Below are 18,871 nucleotides of genomic sequence, written 5' to 3'. Positions count from 1 at the left end.
TCTTTTTCAATTTACCCATTTTTCTCTTCTGTTGCTTATGCTTTTGGTGTCATATAAGAAACTATTGCCTAATTCAAGGTCACAAAGATTTATACCTATGTTTTCTTCTTTTAATTTTTAAGATGCATACTTAATTATGCCACCATTTCCTTTATTCTTTTTTTTCTGAAAATCTATTTAACACACTTGAATGTCTCTTAGCTGATTTTTTAATTTTAATCTTCTTATGCTATATTCCAAATTAATTCATGTCTACTACCTTCCAATTTTTCAACTTCCAATCTAAATTTGATTCCTGTTTTAATTTTAGTATTCCATGTGTCTATTTTTCCAGGATTTCAAATTGTTCTTTTTCATATCCACTGGTCCTGTTTCATTTGGCCCATTTAATTTCATAAATGTCTATTGTATTCATGGAGCTCATTTCTTTATCTCTTTGAAGATCCTAACTTTGCCTTTTTAAAAGTAATTTTCACGTTGTCATTTTTATTTCATCTGAAGTCGACTCAGCTCACAATTGTCCACCTTTCTTAGCATTAGATTTTTCTCTTAGGTTTGGGAAATTTTATGTACAAGCTCACCTGGATTAGGGAGGTTTATATTTTTCAACGTCTGTCTCTGAGCTCAAGACACATAATAATTGCTCACAGTCCCCCTCCAATGGTGATATTTTGGGTATTTCCAAACAGTCAGGCAGCAAATGTCAGCTTGGCTGGGACCTTCCTGTGCCTAAATCCCTGGGCCTCACCTCCAGTGCAAGGTAGTTTTCATCAGCCATTTCTCCAAGCAGCAGGACTTTATATATCATTTCTTTTTTTTTCTAAATGACAAGAAGACCCAGGCTCAGGGACATTGTGAAGCTAACTCAAGGTCACAAAGCTGAGAAGTTGTGAGAGTGGGATTTAAACCTAGTTCTCTGACTGCAAAGCCCAGTGTGCCCTGTGGCTCTGAAGGAGGGTGGGAGCAAGTCATCTTCACATAGCCCTAGGGTCCCAATCAGAGAAACACTCACGGCCCCAGGAAACAGAGGCCTGCCTCTGAGGGTGCTTTCACATAAATATTCCTTAGTTTGAATGAATCACCTACAAACTGGTTGCTACTCCCTTGAGCAGCTTGGTGTGCCCAGAAGGAGACTTTGGAGTGAGTGGGTGAGTGACACGAGTTCCAGTCCCAACCCTGCCACTTGCTTTCAGGGTAACTTAGATTATGTTACATCTCTGAGCCTATGCCCTTAGCTGTGAAGTAGGGACGGTAACACTTATCTTCAGGTCGTAAGAAGGATTCTGCAAGCAGGGTCACAGAGGGGTACTCAGTCATGGTGATTCACGTTTCCCTTTCCGTGGACGTAGTCAGTTTTGCATGGGGCCCTGAGTATTGCTGGGAGCACACTTCTTTTCCTCCTATCCCTAGAATCTGAAAAAAGCACATGCTAGGAAAATCCAATCACAGCACATTAGACTTTAACACACTCCCTGCTATGAGATACATTCCCCTACTCATCAGGACCATGGGGTGGGTAGGAGGGGGTAGTGAAACCAAGCAGGACCCTGTGGGGCTCCTGGGCATGGAAGGCTTTCTGAGTCTCCCATTTCTTGTTTGTAGGGAAAAGGTTTCAGCCTCCATGACCTTCCCTGAGCTCCAAAGGGCAGATTCAAACAGTTGCTAATCAGGGAAGGAAGGGGATGCAGAGACAAGTGAGGAACAGCCAAGAAACGATAGTGCAGCCTTGGGGCCGGGTCCTGGTTCTGCCTCAAGGGGTACACGTAACAATGTCTTTGAGCTCTTTACAGAACAAACCCCCCAAATGGAAGATGCAGCATCCTTCATTCCAGAGAAGACCACCTGAGGCCAAATTAAAGGAAACAGAGAAGCTCATCAAGAGATTACCTGAGGCCAACATTCAGATGCAGACGTAGAGAATGGACTTGAGGACACAGGGAGGGGGAAGGGTAAGCTGGGACAAAGTGAGACAGAGGCATGGACATATAGACACTACCAAATGTAAACTAGATAGCTAGTGGGAAGCAGCCGCATAGCACAGGGAGATCAGCTCGGTGCTTTGTGACCACCTAGAGGGGTGGGATAGGGAGGGTGGGAGGGAGATGCAAGAGGGAGGGGATATGGGGATATATGTATACATATAGCTGATTCACTTTGTTATACAGCAGAAACTAACACACCATTGTAAAGAATTATACTCCAATAAAGATGTTTAAAAAAAAAAAAGAGATTACCTGAGGCCAGATTAAAGGAGTGCAGGCCCTTCACTCACCCTAATCTTATCAGCAACCCCACCCTTGAACCATTGCTATAAAACTCCTCACTAAATCCTCCCAAGTTGGGACACACACAGTTTTTGAGGCAGGAGCGCTCTGTGTCCCCCTTTGCCTGGCAAAACAATAAATCTATTCTTTTCTACTTCACCCAAGAATCTGTCTCCGAAATTTGATTCAGCACTGGTGAATTTTGGCATCAGTAGCAGAGGAAGCCAAGACCCATGAAGGCCCCCATTCTAGTCCTCATGAGAGAATATTTTCCCTTGATAACCTGGAATAGAACAGAGCCTCTGGGAGGCAATAATTCTGGGTGACAGCTCCATAGGCTTGTACAGACTATGAAGCAAGTCTCAAGAGGATGCTTTTGTTTCCAAGAAAATAGGAGTAAATCAGAGACTTGGGATTTTCCCTGAATAATGCACTTGAGCTTCAATTTTGCACAAGCTTCAACACCAAAACCTCCTTAAAATAAGACTTATGCCTTGGGTGAGGCAAATACTTCTTAGATATCCCCAAAAGCACAGTCCATAAGAGGAAAAAAAATTAATTGGACTTCATCAAGATAAAAACTTCTGACATTGTTAATAGAATGAAAAGAAGCAAAGACTGGGAGAAAATATTTGCAAACCATGTATCTGATAAAAGACATGTATCTATAATATATAAAGTAAGAAGAAAATAAGCAATACAACTTTTTTAAAGGGACAAAAGGTTTTAACAGGCACTTCACAAAAAGATATACGAATGGCTAAAAAAACACATGAAAATGAACTCAACAGCATTTGTCATTGAGGAAATGCATATAAAAAATACAGTGAAATATTACCACACATCTATTAAAATGAATAAGTGAAATATATTCACTATGGCAAGTATTGGTAAGGAACTAGAAGTTTCATACGCTGCTGCTGGGAATGTAAATAGAAGAATCATTTTGGAAAACATTTTGGAAAGAAGTCAGACTTAACTTACTGTGTGATCCAGCCATTGGACTCTTGGGGATTTATCCAAAAGAATAGAAAGCATGTGCTCCTACAATGTTCATAGTAGCTTTATTTGTAATAGCTTCAAACTAGAAATGACCCAAAAGCCCATCAACAGGTGAATAGATAACAAATTACGGTGTATCCATATAATGGAATACCACTCAGCAATAAAATAGAATGAACTTTTGATTCATGCAATATGGAAGACTCTCAAAATAGTTTTTGCTGAGTGCAGAGATGCCATACAAAAAAAGAGTGCATACTGTATGACTCCATTTACATAAAACTCTAGTAAATGTAAATGAATGTGTAATGACAGAATGTAGACTAGTGGTTACTTGGAGCTGGGTGGGCAGGAGGGAGCAGAACAAAGCTTTTGGGATTGATTGTGGTCGTGCTTTCATGGGTGTGTACATATGGCAAGACTTACCAATATTTTACACTTTAAATATATGCAGTTTATTGTATGTCAATTATATCTCACTAAAGCCCTTAGGAGAAGGAAAAAGGAGGAGGACAAGGAGCCTTGTGTTCAGTGATTCTCAGCTGTTCACCAGTCCTTCCAAGACACTAGTAAAAGTCCCAATATATGGGAATATTTTCTCAAATATGGAAATTCTTACTGGAAACTCAAGATCGCATAGGGTCTTTCAGGGTCTTTATAAGTTTTTGAATATTGATGCTTAGAAAGCGTTTTTTTACATGGAACTGTTACCCCATCTTTTGGAGTTTTTCATGGAACTTTTTGATTCAAGTCTCCCCTCCATCTTTTTCCAGTCCCGGTCATTTTCCTAATCACCTTGCTTCATGCATAGTAAGTGTGGAGTCTCAGCTTCCTGGTGGCTATCATTGCAGACATGCCCGTTCTCACTCCAGCCTGCTCCTTTCAAGTCCCTGACACTGAAATCTTGTCTCTGCCTGCCCGCTAAGCTTCTGGATGCATTTGGCTTTTTATCTCTATTCTATCCTCTGTCCTCTAACCCATTAATCCTGGTCACCTATGAGGTCCTTGGCGCTAGTTGTGGTCATCCAGAATTTAAACACTGACCAGATATGCCTGGCACCTCTGTGTAGGGGCTGAGGGCAGAATTGTGGAGATGTTGCTCAGAGTCTCTTCAGCTGGATTATTCTCTGACCTGCAGATAACATCTCAGTGTTCTTCAGCAAAGTGTAGACATTTCGCTTCCCCAGAGCCTCTCCATGGAAACTTTCCTGACCCCCACCCCAGGCTGGGTTGGGTGCCCTTCTCTCCTCTAGGATCCCATGTTTCCCTTTGTCATTCCACTTACTTGGTTTTCTTTGTATTTTCTTGTCTTTCCCCAATTCATATCCCTTTCCCAAAATGGAAAACTCTGGAGAAAAGGAATTTGTGTCTTAAACATCTCCATATTCTCAGAACACAGCATAGATCTAGGCACATAGGAGACAAACAGGCAAACTCTTCGTTTAACTTAGAACAGCTATACAAGCAGGACCTGAGTTGATAGGTCATGGAGACTATCTGTTTGTTTCAGCTTCCATTACAAATGTGGTTCCTTGACTTTTGATTTTTATCAGTGTGGTTTGAAAGGAAGCATTGACCCTGTTCTCTGATAAACTTTAAAGAATGTCTAAGCCTTAAAGACATATAAACACTAAAGAAGAATCAATTTATTCTTCCCAGATGAACTCTAACCTGCTTTCCAAATATATTACTTTTCTTAATCCTATCCAGCAACCAGAAAGCTATGTTAGTTACATTCCTTGAAAAAAGAGATGGCCAAGATTCGCATCCCAAGTCTCTGGACAATCTACTTCCCACATGTGCCCGATGGGTCCTCCAAGCAGAAGAGCAGAATGATCACACAAGGAAAGTTTACTTCTGAAAAATGCTGCTCCCCAACCACTCTTCTGCCTGGGGAGTGGGCTAGAGAGTGGGAATCATCTGGGACCCCTCCTACCCCTCTGGTTTGAGGTCTATACCAGAGGCCCAACCAATCGGCCTACTCCTGCCCTGATTCCCTCTGGTTCCTGCTTGGATAATGTCCACGGAGCAGGAGGCATTCTCAGACCTGTCTGACCAGTACCCTTAAGAGGTGGACAATGGATGTTGTCCATCTTTCCTCCCTTCCATTTCTGGTCCTAACCCCTTTATCCCACCCTACCTCCCTGGGTGAGAAGATGATGGCCCCTGATGGCCCTTGATCTTGATGGGTTTTGCCCAGACCTCAGCTCATCAGGAACAGAGCTGGGGGCAGAGATGAGGCCAACAGTTGGAGGGTGATTACAGTTACACATAAATCAGGGTCACAGAGGAAACCTGAGAAATGGCAGCCTGAGCCCTTATTTCTGATGCCCTCTATCACCACATTTTCTGCAGTGGTAACTCAGGTAGAAAGCAAAAATGACAGTCTGCATGGGAGTAGCCCTGATGCTGAATCCTGAAGAGGAGCCAATACATGTTTGAGGTTTCAGGTTCCAAGGGACTGGATGGTGGTCAACTTCTGTTCCATGGGACCTGTTTCAATCACTTGGAGGATGTAGGATTCAGGGACAAGGCATCCTTTCTGGCCAAATCTGGGGTGAAGACATCTGACCACCCAGCAGGATGAGCAGGCCCAAGACAATGAGTTGTGAGCTCCCAAAGGCACAGAGAGAGCAGCCACTGCTCTCAGCACTGAGAGAAAACCACAGTCCTTCACATCCTCCTCCTTACACTCCAATCCTCCCCAGATGCAAGACCCTCAGCCTGACCTGCTCATGTGATAGAGGGACCCATGCCCACAGACATAGATGCAGAGTAAATGAGTACATGAGGAGGGACCAGGAAAAAAGCTAGACCTCTTCTCAAGGAGGAGGTTTAGTGAAAGAAACAGAAGAAAAATTAAACTTCATAGAAACTGCAGAAAGCTGTACAACCAGAAAATAAAAAAGGAATTTGGGGGAAAAATTTTTTTTGGCCATGTGGCATGTGGGATCTTAGTTTCCTGACCAGTGATCAAACCCGTGCCCTCTGTAGTGGAAGCGCAGAGTCTTAACCACTGGACCACCAGGGAAGTCCCTGCGTAAAATTTTTAAAAATCTGAATTGAAAAATGCACTTGCAGAACTAAGAAATAGAATTGATTCAACTGAAAACTGAATTAGTAATATGAAACATCAAGTAGAAGAACAGTCTTACTACACAAGACCAGAAAATCCAAAGAAAAACAAGTGAAAAGAATAAGAGACATGGTGGATAGATCCAGGAGACCTAAGATGCAAAATGCACAGTTTCAGAAAGAGATAAATGAACAGACCTAGGAGAAGCAAAAATGTTAAAACAAAACAAAACAAAACAAAAAAACCTCTGAGTTGAAAAAGACATAAATTTTTAAACAGGAATAATGAAAAAAAGGGTATACATTTGAGAAAATTTCTAAACTTTGAGGATAAAGAGATTTGCTTACAGGCTTCCAAACATGGCAAGAAGTTTTAACTGCAAGAGAATCACAGCACAACAGATTTCTCATCTGCAACTTTGGACACTAGAAGACTGTGGAACAATATATATTTAGTTTTTCAAGAAAAGTATTGTGATCCAAGCATCTTACACTGTCCAATAAAATATTCATATGGGAAGAGAAAAATTGTTTTTCAGCTCAAGAAGACTCATAATGAATGTCACCCAAGTATATTTCTAAGTAAATTAGTTAAGGGTGTACTCTAAGTTTTTAAAAAATTAGAAAAAAATCTCAGCATAAAATATTCAAAGAGTAGGAATTAGTAAAAAAAAAAAAAAAAGTTAAGTCCCCATTCTGTTCCATGATAGAGTGGTGAGCAAGACAGAGCCCTGCCCTCCAGAAGCTCCTATTCAGGTACTCAGTGTTGTGAAGATTTGGTGGAGTGATCTGGAGGACAAGGAACTGACATGCTGGTTCTGTTTGGCAGAGTTGGGGATGGCATTTGAGTTGAGAACTGAATGTAAGGAGGAGGCAACCTTGCATACTTATAGAAGAAGAGCATTCTGAGCAGAAGAAACACAGTCTCTGTGAAGAAAATAACCATGGCATGTTCTGCTCACTCAGAAAGAATGGGTGGCTGGGCATTGGGTACATGGACCGGAATGGAGGAAGAGAAGGTCAGGGAAGAAGTTAGCAGAGACCACCACCAACTCACAGAAATCTAGATTCTTCTTATTCCAGGACACTCTGTTAGATCAATCCTCCAGTCTCCCGAAAAAATGTGTGTGATCAGGAGAGTTTCCAGCAAACGCAATATGAACAGAAGTGCTATTCGATTCTGCCTCATAAAATCCACCCATATGCACTCCTCCCTGCTTTTTTCCCTCCTCCAGCTAGTTAGAATGAAAATGACCCCTGGGGTGACTTTGAAAGAGAAACACAAGTTGAAGATGACAGCAGCCTGTATCCCTGAACTTTACCAATCAGTGCTGGTATGTGAACAAGAAACAAACATCTCCATGGTTTGCGCCATTGCTGAGTATTGGGTAAATTTGTTTTAGCGGTTGGCACACTGTGACCACCCCAGGCAGGCAGGATCTTGTGGGACCATAGTACAGGGTTTAATCTTCTCTCCAAGTGTAATGAGAAAGGCCAGAGGTATAATGGGACTGGGAAAGGGAAGAAGTTCAGGAAGGAAGTGACACAATCAAATTTAGATTCTTGGTTCTAAGGGCAGGCATCAGTCAAGAGGCCATTGCCATAGTCTTGGAGAGAGATCACTGTGGCTTGGAGTGGAGCTTTAGAAACTGAGATGTCATGATGTGATTCAATTAAGAGAAATTTTGGAGCTAGAGTTGATCATTTGGATGCAGGATATGTGAGAAATAGGAATAAGGGATGATTCCTGAGTTTGAGGTAATTTACAGAGATGTGGCCAATTATATTAAAAAGAAAATATGAGGAATGGGAAATTCAGATCTCTGTTTTTTCCTGTTAAATCTGAGATGTCTATTAGACATCCAAGTGATGTGTGAGATATATGAATCTTGCGTTTCACACAGTCAATGAGAAATATCAGTGTCTCTTTTACTGAAGCCTGTGACTGGGACCTCTTAGGGGAGACTGTTGGTAGAGAAGAGTCTGGCATTTAGAGTTCTGGTTGGCAAGGAGGAGCTGGCAGTGAAGACTGAGGAGTGCTACTGAGGTAGGAGAAAGTCTTGCAAAGTGCAGATTCACAGGAACATAGTGAGATTTTTCCCAGCAATGTTCAGCTGCACTGGTATAAGTGAGGAATAAGCAGATCATCGGTTTTAAGCAACTCAGGGTTTTTCCAATCAAGTACTTAAGCAGAATGTATAAGTTTCCTAGGGCTGCCATAACAATACGGTGGCTTAAAGCAACAGAAATTTATTCTTTCACAGTTCCAGAGTCTAGAGGTCTGAAATCAAGGTGTGGGCAAGGTTGCATCCTTCTGGAGGCCCTGAAGGAAAATTCACTCTATGCCTCTAACCTAGTTTATGGCAGCTACCTGCAATCCTTGGCAATTCTTGGTTTTCTTTGGCTTGTAGACACATCACTCCAACTTCTGCCCCCATCTCCTAACTCTGTGTCTTTCTGTGTCTGTTTCCTCTTCTTTTGTAAATGGCGTCTGTCATTTGATTTAGAACCTGTCTTAATCCAGGATGATCTCATCTCAAGATCCTTAATTACATCAGCCAAGATCCCTTTTTCCAAACAAGGTCACATTTAAAGATTCCAAGTGGTTGTTCCTTTGCGGAGGGCCACTAGTCAACTCACTATAAGGTGCAAAGGTCAAGTGAATTAAAAGGATTTGCAAGGGGGCTATAGGGCTGGATCATAGAATCCAGGCTGGATGAGGAGGGAAAGAAGGATAGGAGAGGGTCGTCCAGAGTAAAGACTGGTGAGATCAGAAAGGGGAGTGTTTGAGCAGGAGAACCAGACAAGGGAGCTGGGGAGGTGGGGTGAAAGCGGGGGATGACATCACAATGGCAGACAGAGTTCAGTTATTGATGATGACAGAGTCTGGGGAATGGCACCTAATGGAGTGACTGCGTGGCATCTGAGACCATTCCATTGGAGGAGAGGAGGGCAAGGGACTCAGAGAATGTTGGCTGGGTCACCAGTGTGGGTGATGAAGCCCTCAGAATGATGATGGAAGTAGAGAAGGGGGATCAGTAAGCCAGGTACAAAAAGCATCAATGAGTGAGGGACAGACGAGGGGTTAGGACAGCAACTAGGAGGACTGAGTAAGTAACAGTTATGACTAAATCAGAAGAGATGAATGTAAGGGATTAAAAGATGTAGGATATTCTATCAAAATGAAAAAACAAATCTGGGAATCAAAATTCCAAAGGATTCCAAGAAAACCCAGGAGTTGGTGGGGGGGCGGGAAACAGAGACAATGATGAAGGAAACACATACTAAGAGCTTCATTTTGATGTGGGATGTGCGGCTGGAATTGAATTGAAGGCAACTACTAAAAAGTCTTCTCTTGGGAAATTGGGATGGTTAGTATATTGATAGAGAAATACAGATTTGAATATACTCTTCAAAATATATGTATATACCCAATGAAAAAATGAAACATCTAGAAAGGCATCCAAATCACCAGAAGCCAAAATAGTAACTGAAAAAAAGGTGCATCAATGAAGTAAAAATTGGTTAGGGGGGGAAAAAAGAAAGAACAGGAACAAAAAATATATAATAGCACAAAAAGCACACAATAAGATAAAATAAGGCCAAACGTGTCCTTTTTCAACTATGGTCAGTGTATTTAACGTCCCTGTTAAAAATAGTGATAAAAAATCATTAGGCAGTCATTAAAATCAATCATTGTGGTGATTATTTCATGGGTGTACAATTGTGCATTTTATATATGTATAGTTTATTGTAAATCAATTATACTTCAATAAAGCTGTTTTTTAAAAAAACAACAAAAACTCTAAGATTGGGTGAAAAAACAAATTCTTATTTTATGTTCTATGTATACACCTAAAAAAGGCAGAGAAATCTTGAAAAAAGGGGTGGCAAGTGCAAACAAATAGAAAATGGGGATGGTAATATTTACATCACATAAAGTGGATTTTGAGGCTAAAAGTATTGTAAAACAATATAGGTATATTTTAATGATAAAAGGTGAAGTCCACAAAGATGTCTACAGACAAAAAGCTTTAATGCACCAATAACATAACTTTAAAATATATAAAGCACTGACTCCCAGAAATACAATGGAGAGGCAAATCCACAATCACATTAAGAAACTCGAATACACCTTAATACACTTCTCTCAGAACTTATAAAATCTAGTAGATAAATATGCAATAAATCTGTAGAGGACTTGAATAACAATTAACAAATGAGTTAATACACAAACAGACATGAAAATTATACTCAACAAATAGAAAATGTACATTCTTTTCAAACACCTTAGAACTTTGCTTATATATTAGGACACAAGGTAAAAACATCAACTACTTACAAAACAAATAGAAATCATAAAATAAAACTAGAAGACGTCAAGAAAAACTTAGCCCATAAAAAGTAACAAACAACTATCCACTTGGAAATTTTGAAGCCTCTTTTCTCAATCATCTTGAATTAAAGAAGAAATCAAAACTGGAATTTTAATTAGAAAAAAATGAGAAAAATTACATGTTAAAAACTTATGGCGGGGCTTCCCTGGTGGCGCAGTGGTTGAGAGTCCACCTGCCGATGCAGGGGACACAGGTTCATGCCCCAGTCCAGGAAGATCCCACATGCCGCGGAGCGGCTGGGCCCATGAGCCATGGCCGCTAAGCCTGCGTGTCCGGAGCCTGTGCTCCACAACGGGAGAGGCCACAACAGTGAGAGGCCTGCATAGCGCCAAAAAAAAAACTTATGGGAATCAACCAAATAGTGATATTTAGTAGAAAATGTGTAACCTTAATGTTATGTTTTAGGAAACAAGGAAATTTTTAAATAATGAATTAAACATCTAATTCAAGAAAATAAAAAGAACCCAGAATAAAATGAAATGAGATAGAAGGAAATAAAATTAAAAACAGAAATTGTTGAAATAGAAAACCAAAAGAAAACCCTGTGGTCAAAAATAATAAAATAAAAAGGTTGTTCTTGGGAAAAAGTTTCAGAAAATGGAGAGGTTATACCGTTGACAAGAGAAAAGGCAGTAAATCCATCAGGAATGACCAAAAAAGATAAAATTGCAAACAATAAGAAGGTTTTAAAATGTTAAGACAAGGCACTATAATTATTTAGAAAATCTAAAGGTGAATGATTTCTTAAGAAAATATTTTTCTTAAGAAAAATTCTTAAGAATTACCAAACCTGACTCAAAAAGTAGAAAACCTAAACAGTCCAAAAAAACAGAAAAAGTTGTCACCAAAGATATGTCTCTAAAAAAAGGCTTTTATGCAGAAGCAGAAATATAATGTTGTACATATGAAACTTATATTAGGTTATAAATCAATGTTACCTCAATAAAAACAAAAGCAAACCCAGAATATTTCCTGTACTGTACCAAAAAAAGACAAAGCTCAGCACGTTTATAATTCACAGTGCAGTGGAGGCTGTTTATTAATCCTGGCTCTGCCACTTATTGGCTGTGCCACTTTAGTATGGTTGCCAGCTTTAGCAAACAAAACTACAGTACACCCAATTAAATTTGAATTTCAGACAAACAGCCAATAAATTTTCTGTATAAGGATTCCCATTCGTAAGTTGGAGCTTTTCCCACATTAGATTCTGCCACCTGTGGCCTCGTTGAGGTGACTTCACTCTTTCAGCCTGTCTCATGTAAAACAGGCATTTAAAGAAGATAGTAAATGTATGTAAGGGCCTATCATAACTCGGGGACTATTCACTTTTTCTTCCACTGAAAGCACTGCTGTGGCAGTCAAGCCTTGGGTGGTGTTGCCTGCGTAGGTTTTTCCCTGGGGTGAATGTTTAAGTGTGCTCTTCCCTGGTGAGAAATGATAATTAAGACAGAGAAACTTTGCCTGGTCTCTGCCTCTGTCTCCTTTGGTTGCACCATTTCCCTTGGTGGCCAGCTCTCAGAAACCAGAACACTGCCTGCTCCCCTAGATCACGCCCCCTCCCCTACAGGACCCTTGCCCTTTGAGCCCACCTTAGCGCCTCAGCCAGGCCTTTCTCCTTCAGCTGCCCAGGTGCCCACACCTGGCCCCCTCATCTCCCTCCATTTCCAGCCTACACTGGGGCGTTTCTGCAGGGGTGGAAAGGGTCTACTTGGCCTTGTCTCAGTCTCTGGGCTGCAAAGCCATTAGGAGCCGCTCTGACGATGAAGCATCCCCACACCCTCAGCCCCCATCTGCTTCCCCGCGCACTGGCCTCTGCTTCCGCTCACTGGAGCGGCTGGTATACGATCCCAGCACTCCACACCTTCCTCAGGTGCCTTTTATTTACACTTTACAGGGGCTGCTGAACATTAAGGACACTACATTAGGGATCGTGGAAGGAAAGGCTTTATTTCTACATCAGCTGAGTTCCTACTATGGGCCAGACACTAGGCTAAGCCTCTTGCCACGTACTTTTCTCATTTAATTTTCAGATTATGTCATTAAAGAGGTGTCAGTATCTCCATTTTACGCATTCAAAAGCATAGGTTCAGAGAGTTTAAGTGTCTTGACCAGGGTCATGCATAAGTCAGTGGCAGAGCTGGAATTTAAATTCAAGTCTCTTTGACTCTAAGTTTATGACTCTGTCTTTTCCATGACCTCACACTGATTACCAGCTGTGGAAACTTTGCTTTAATAGGTGTGAGTGTGTGTGTGTGTGTGTGTGTGTGTGTGTGTGTGTAAGATTTTTAAAATTCACATAGATCTGGGTCAATTCTGTTTTCCCCAGCCTCCTGGTATCCTTCTTGCTCTCGGTTATGGGTTTGTGGCTTTGCCTTCCTATCTATTCAATCCCATGGTCAGCCAGCTCAGGAAGCAGCCCATGGACTAAGGAAAAGCAAGGTTGCCACTGCCTCTAGCTGCTGTGGTGAAACAGATCTCAGGATAAAAGCCTGAATCTCCAGGCAGTGTCTTGCCTGAAAGTACGGACCCTTACTGAGTGGGAAGCAGCCAGGCTGGGATGCACCTCAGACTTGCCCTCTGCTCTCTGCACACATCAGCCACCAGGGTCATGTTGGCATGCTGACCAGACCCTGAGCCTGTCTCCTCTTTCATTTTATTTCTCTCCCCTCTCCCCCTACCCCCACCCCACTCTTTCTCTCTAGGGCTGCCATACCAAAGTGCCATGGACTAATTGGCTTAAACAACAGAAATTAATTTTTTCACAGTTCCAGGGGATGAAAGCCCAAGATCAAGGTGTCAGCAGGGTTGTTTCTTCTGAGGCCTCTCTCCTTGGCTTGTGATGACTGTCTTCTCCCAGTGTCTTCACATGGTCTTCCCTTTGTGTGTCTGTGTCCCAATGTCTTTCTATAAGGTCATTAAACCAATCACATTGGGAACTGGCCCATCCCAATGACCTCATTGAACTTATTCACCTCTCTAAAGACCCTATCTCCAAATACAGTCACATTCTTTGGTGCTGGGGGTTAGGGCTTCAACATACAAATTTGGAAGGACAAAAGGCAGCCCATAACACACACTCTCTCTCTCAGACACACACACAAATACACACCTATTAATACATAAGACTGAGGCTATACCAGTCTCACTGGAGATTCCTGTCTCCCAGGTTTTCTTTGGAAGAGAAACTCAGTGCCTCAGCCACTGGCTCCTTATTACTAAGAAGGAGGAACCATGGGTGCTGGCCAAGGGCTGGGGATGGGGAAGGTTTCCATGAGTGCAGAGGGCTTGAAAGGATGCTGGAGATTTCAGGGAGGGCTAGTGGGCCTGGTGCATTTCTCACTTGTGAGTGTGAAAAGACTGAGAAAGAACAAGGTAGGAGAATTGGGACCCATCGTTGACTAGTTTCAAGAACTGGAGTCCACGGTCATGTTCAGAGAGTCTTCAAATCCTCAACAAAGGTAATTTTTCAAATTTGTGTTTTCATCTGAATGATCATGTAAGAACATTCACATAAGTACATCCTGAAATATCAAGATGACCACCCAGATGCAAGGGCTGCCATTTCAGTGCCCACGTTGTGTTCATTTCTATCGTTGTGTTAGTGCCAAAGAACACTATTCTAAGTGCTCAGAGCCAAAGAGAAAAGAACATATTTGAATCTATGCATAAATATAATGTTTATGCAAAGTGAAGTCCAAATAATGGCACAGCGCATGGTATAAAGTGGAGTTTAAGTTATTTACTTGTTAGAAGAGAAGAAGAGAATTGAATCATTACACAGCACAATTAAAAACCTGACATGTGGAGGTAGTCATATATCTTAATCCATCACTCATCATATTAAATTAACAATAATTAATGTTACTGGTTTTTAATCAATTTTAAAAATTGGTTGAATTTGTTAACCAAATTTTTTAATTGGTTTAAATTTCTTAATTTGGTTTGATTTTTGTTTTTATAGCCTATTGCTATAAGAATTTGAATCTAGCTTTATGTTTATATGCATTTAAGAAATATATTAAATTTAAGTCCAGACTTATACTTCTAGTTAAGATGAAGTAGATTGTATCAGACTAGTTCTCTGGCTAAGAAAAACTGTAAGAGGACTTCCCTGGTGGCACAGTGGTTAAGAATCCACCTGCCAATGCAGGGGACACGGACGGGTTCGAACCCTGGTCCAGGAAGATCCCACATGCTGAGGAGCAACAAAGCCTGTGTGCCACAACTACTGAGCCTGCGCACCTAGAGCCTGTGCTCCGCAACATGAGGAGCCACCGCAATGAGAAGCCCGTGCACCACAACGAAGAGTAGGCCCCTGCTCGCTGAAACTAGAGAAAGCCCGCATGCAGCAACGAAGACCCAACGCAGTCAAAAATAAATAAATAAATAAATATATGTATATAGATAAAAGAAAAACTGTAAGATAACAATCCGAAAACAGCTGTTTGATGGCATCAGAGAGTAAATAAAGAATCCAAGACTTGAGGGAAATGCTTTGCGGTGAGCCCTGCATTCAACAGGGTTTTTCTCCTTGAATCATTTATCAATTCCTGGCTGGGAGCATAGAGTCAGAAGAAAACAGAAACAGTGTTCTAAAACATCCAATAGTCTCACTGGGCTGGACAGACACAACTTGCAGTTCAAACTACAAAGAAACCAAGACTTGAACCCCAAGACCCTGGAAAAAGAAGAACCACAGAGAGAGAAAGCTAATATTGAACCTGAATTTTCCCTTGAGTCTTTTTGATTTCCAAGCTACATGTTGGATGAGACGCAGTGAAACCAAGTGGCAAGTAGTTGCCAAGACAGTAAATATCTAAATATGGATGGTTGTAGCCTCATGGGGCTGGCAAGGCCTTCAAACCAAAATGGAAGTTTGGGGCCTGCCGTGAGTGAAGCCCTGGTAAACACTCAGGGCTTCAGGTGAGATCCTAGAAAAGCTATGTCTTAGGAGTAAGGGCAAACCAGAAGCAGAAAAGCCTCCCCTCAGTCAAGGTGATCTTGCCATATCCTACCTGCTTACAAGAAGCTTTATTCTCTTTCTGGTTCTAGCCTGGCGAGAGAAAGTGGTGGCAACATGGAGCTGCTACCCCATAACCTGCTGAGCTCACATGTGTGGACAGCAGGGCCCCGTGGCTTCTCTCCCCACCTCCAGGCCACCAAGGTCAACACCAACCCTGAGGAGCTCGACCCCAGCTTTGTGGCACATATGATACCCAAGGTGGAGTGGGCGACACTTCTGGGGGTGGCTGATACACTGCATCTGGCTGAGGCGTCCATAAGGCCAATCCACAGCGTGAGTAGGTTGAGAAATTTCTGAGGAAGATGCACCACCAACTACAAATGTGTTGGAGGGAACTCTGCCATGTCCAGAGCCTGGGCGTCTGTACCCCATCAGCGGTAGGATCCTTAATATGATGCTAAGTGATGAGAAAACTGAGACTCAGCTATACCAGGCCCCAGGTTTTCATTCTGTGACCATGTGTATCTTTGTTTATATGTATCTTGTGTTCTGGTTGGATCATGTTCATCCCCAATCCTTGACCCAGTGACACACCAAACACATATTTCCTTGAGCTCAATATCAATATATATATTTTTTCTCATTAAAGGTTAACAAAAAAAAAAGAAGAAGATGATGACAAATACATATTCTTCTCTGAGGAAGAAAACATCAAGTCTCTAAAACTTTTTAAACACAATGTCCAGAATTAGAGAAAGAAAATTACCATTCATGTCAGGAAACAAGACCAAATCGGTGAAATCCAAGAGAAAAATAGTCAGTATCAATAGGCCCGCAGGTGAGCTAGATATTGAAGTTACTGATAACTTTAAAATAACTATATTATGTTCAAGAATGTATATAAAATAGAATGCATAAATAGAATATAAATATAAGAATATATAAATATAGACCATTATACTGGGGAATTATAATCTAAAAAAAAAGTCAAATAAGAATCCTGTACCACTAACCTCTCTAAGGCATTGCTTAGTCTAGAAACCTAGGCCTTATTCTTGATTCCTTCATCTTCCTCAGCCTATGAATACACCTCTGCTTCACTCTCCATTGCTACTGTCACTTCACAGTTAAGGCCAACCTCATGTCTCACCTATATCCACACTCCATCCCACAGAATGAACTTTCTGTCTCATAAATCTGACCATTCCTCTTCATAAACTCATTCGATGGCTCCCCTCTTGTCTTCAGAATAAACTCCAAGCCTCTCCCTGTGTGCTACCAGGCCATACATTACCTGACCGTGGCTTTCCTCTCTAGTATGTATCTTGCTTCTTCAACACTCCAAACCCCTGCAAGCACTTGTTCTTCAACTACAGGCAATTAATTTCAATTACCAAATGCACTGTGCCTTCTCCATCTCCTGAAAAGTACGTATACTATTTCTTTTTTGTGACACTTTCTTTCCCTTCATTTAGAAAATTCCTACCCACCCTTCAGAAATCTTGTCTTCCAAGGAGGCTCCCTCCCTCTGGTCCCTCAGGACCTCTTTAGCCCCTTCTCCTAAAATAACATGCTCTTTATCAGAGCATGTATGATGTTGAATTGTAATTAAATATCTGCATGTGCATCTCCCCCACCAGGTTACAAATTCTTTGATGGCACAACCATGGCCCTCTGAGAGTTTGCACAACAGCTCACATATCATAGGTAAGCCTGAGATGGCATTGCCACCATCCCATCGACCAGAGAGATGGCATTGCAACCGGGGTTGCAATGAGAACAGAAGCTCAGCATATTTTAGAAAGGGATTCAGCCCACCAGTGAGCCTACCCAGGATCCAAGTAATGACCTTGAGACTGTAGTTGTTTGCCTCCACCCACATGGGTCCCTGGAGTGAGATCCGTCTCCATGGAGAGCTGGTAATTACAATCAAGCCCAGAGCCTCTGGAGCCCCACACCCCTTCACACCAACCCAAGGATAGCTAAACACCAGTGTTCCATTTCCAAACCCCATGAAGGTCATGAGTATAAGAAACACACTCCCCAAGGGCCTGTCTTCAAATTACGAAGAGTAAAGCTAGCTGTTTTCTGGCTGCAACTGCTTTCCAAATGGCCTATAAATGTCTATGTTCTTCCCCAAAGTGATCTTTTCTCTTAAAGCCTACGTGAGTAATCAGCTCTGTCCTACCCACCAACTGGAGTAAGAAGCGTGGCTTCAGAAAAGTCCATTCAGAGTGATTATACAAACATAAGGACAGCTAATACTCCTCCGTGGATGTTGCACAGACTCCGGAATAGATGCGGCTGTTTTCATCAATAGCGAATCTGAGATGGTCTTCAAGTCCCTGCTCTTAAAACCCCAGCACACACTGATCTCTAGCATGGCCATGAGTGGTGAGCATCGTCCAAGGTGGCAGCTTTAGAAACAGCTGAAACAGTAATAATACTAGTAAATAAGTGTTACTAAAATTTTTATATGGCTTACCTTTTTTTTTTCTTTTTTTTGCGGTACACAGGCCTCTCACTGTCGTGGCCTCTCCTGTTGCGGAGCACAGGCTCCGGACACGCAGGCTCAGCGGCCATGGCTCACGGGCCCAGCCGCTCTGCGGCATGTGGGATCCTCCCGGACCGGGGCACGAACCCGTGTCCCCTGCATCGGCAGGCGGACTCCCAACCACTGCGCCACCAGGGAAGCCCATGGCTTACCTTTTCATCTTCACAATGAGCCTCTAGACTGAGCCTTATTATCTCCACTTTGGAGGGAAGGAAAATGAAGCCGAGACGCTCAGTACTTGTCTAAGGTCACACAGAGACATGCAGCCTGGATTCAAACTCAGGCAGATCTGACGGATGCACATATCTGACGACTATTTTCCCTGATGCGGAAATAACTGTTCCAGGCACAAGTTGATCCTGTTCCTCTGGGATGCTCTGGACTCCACTAGCAAACAATGTGCCTGGGAAGAGGCAAACACAATTTTGAATTCTCAGCTTATAAACCTAAACTAAAAAAGTTGTAACATCACAATAGGTTGAGAGTCAAAGCCGTTTTAACTCTAGGACATTGTCTGCTAAACAGGAATCTGTTTCTACCCTCTTTTAAGGTCTCCCTTTTCAAGAGCATTTCTGCTGTCTGGATGACATTTGTGCCAAGCAAACTCCCTCGTGTA

The sequence above is a fragment of the Hyperoodon ampullatus genome (genome assembly GCF_949752795.1).
Source record: "Hyperoodon ampullatus genome assembly, chromosome: 5".
NCBI classification, from domain to species: Eukaryota; Metazoa; Chordata; class Mammalia; order Artiodactyla; family Ziphiidae; genus Hyperoodon; species Hyperoodon ampullatus.
The sequence above is the reverse complement of the archived record's forward strand: the minus strand, read 5'-3'. Positions refer to the sequence as shown.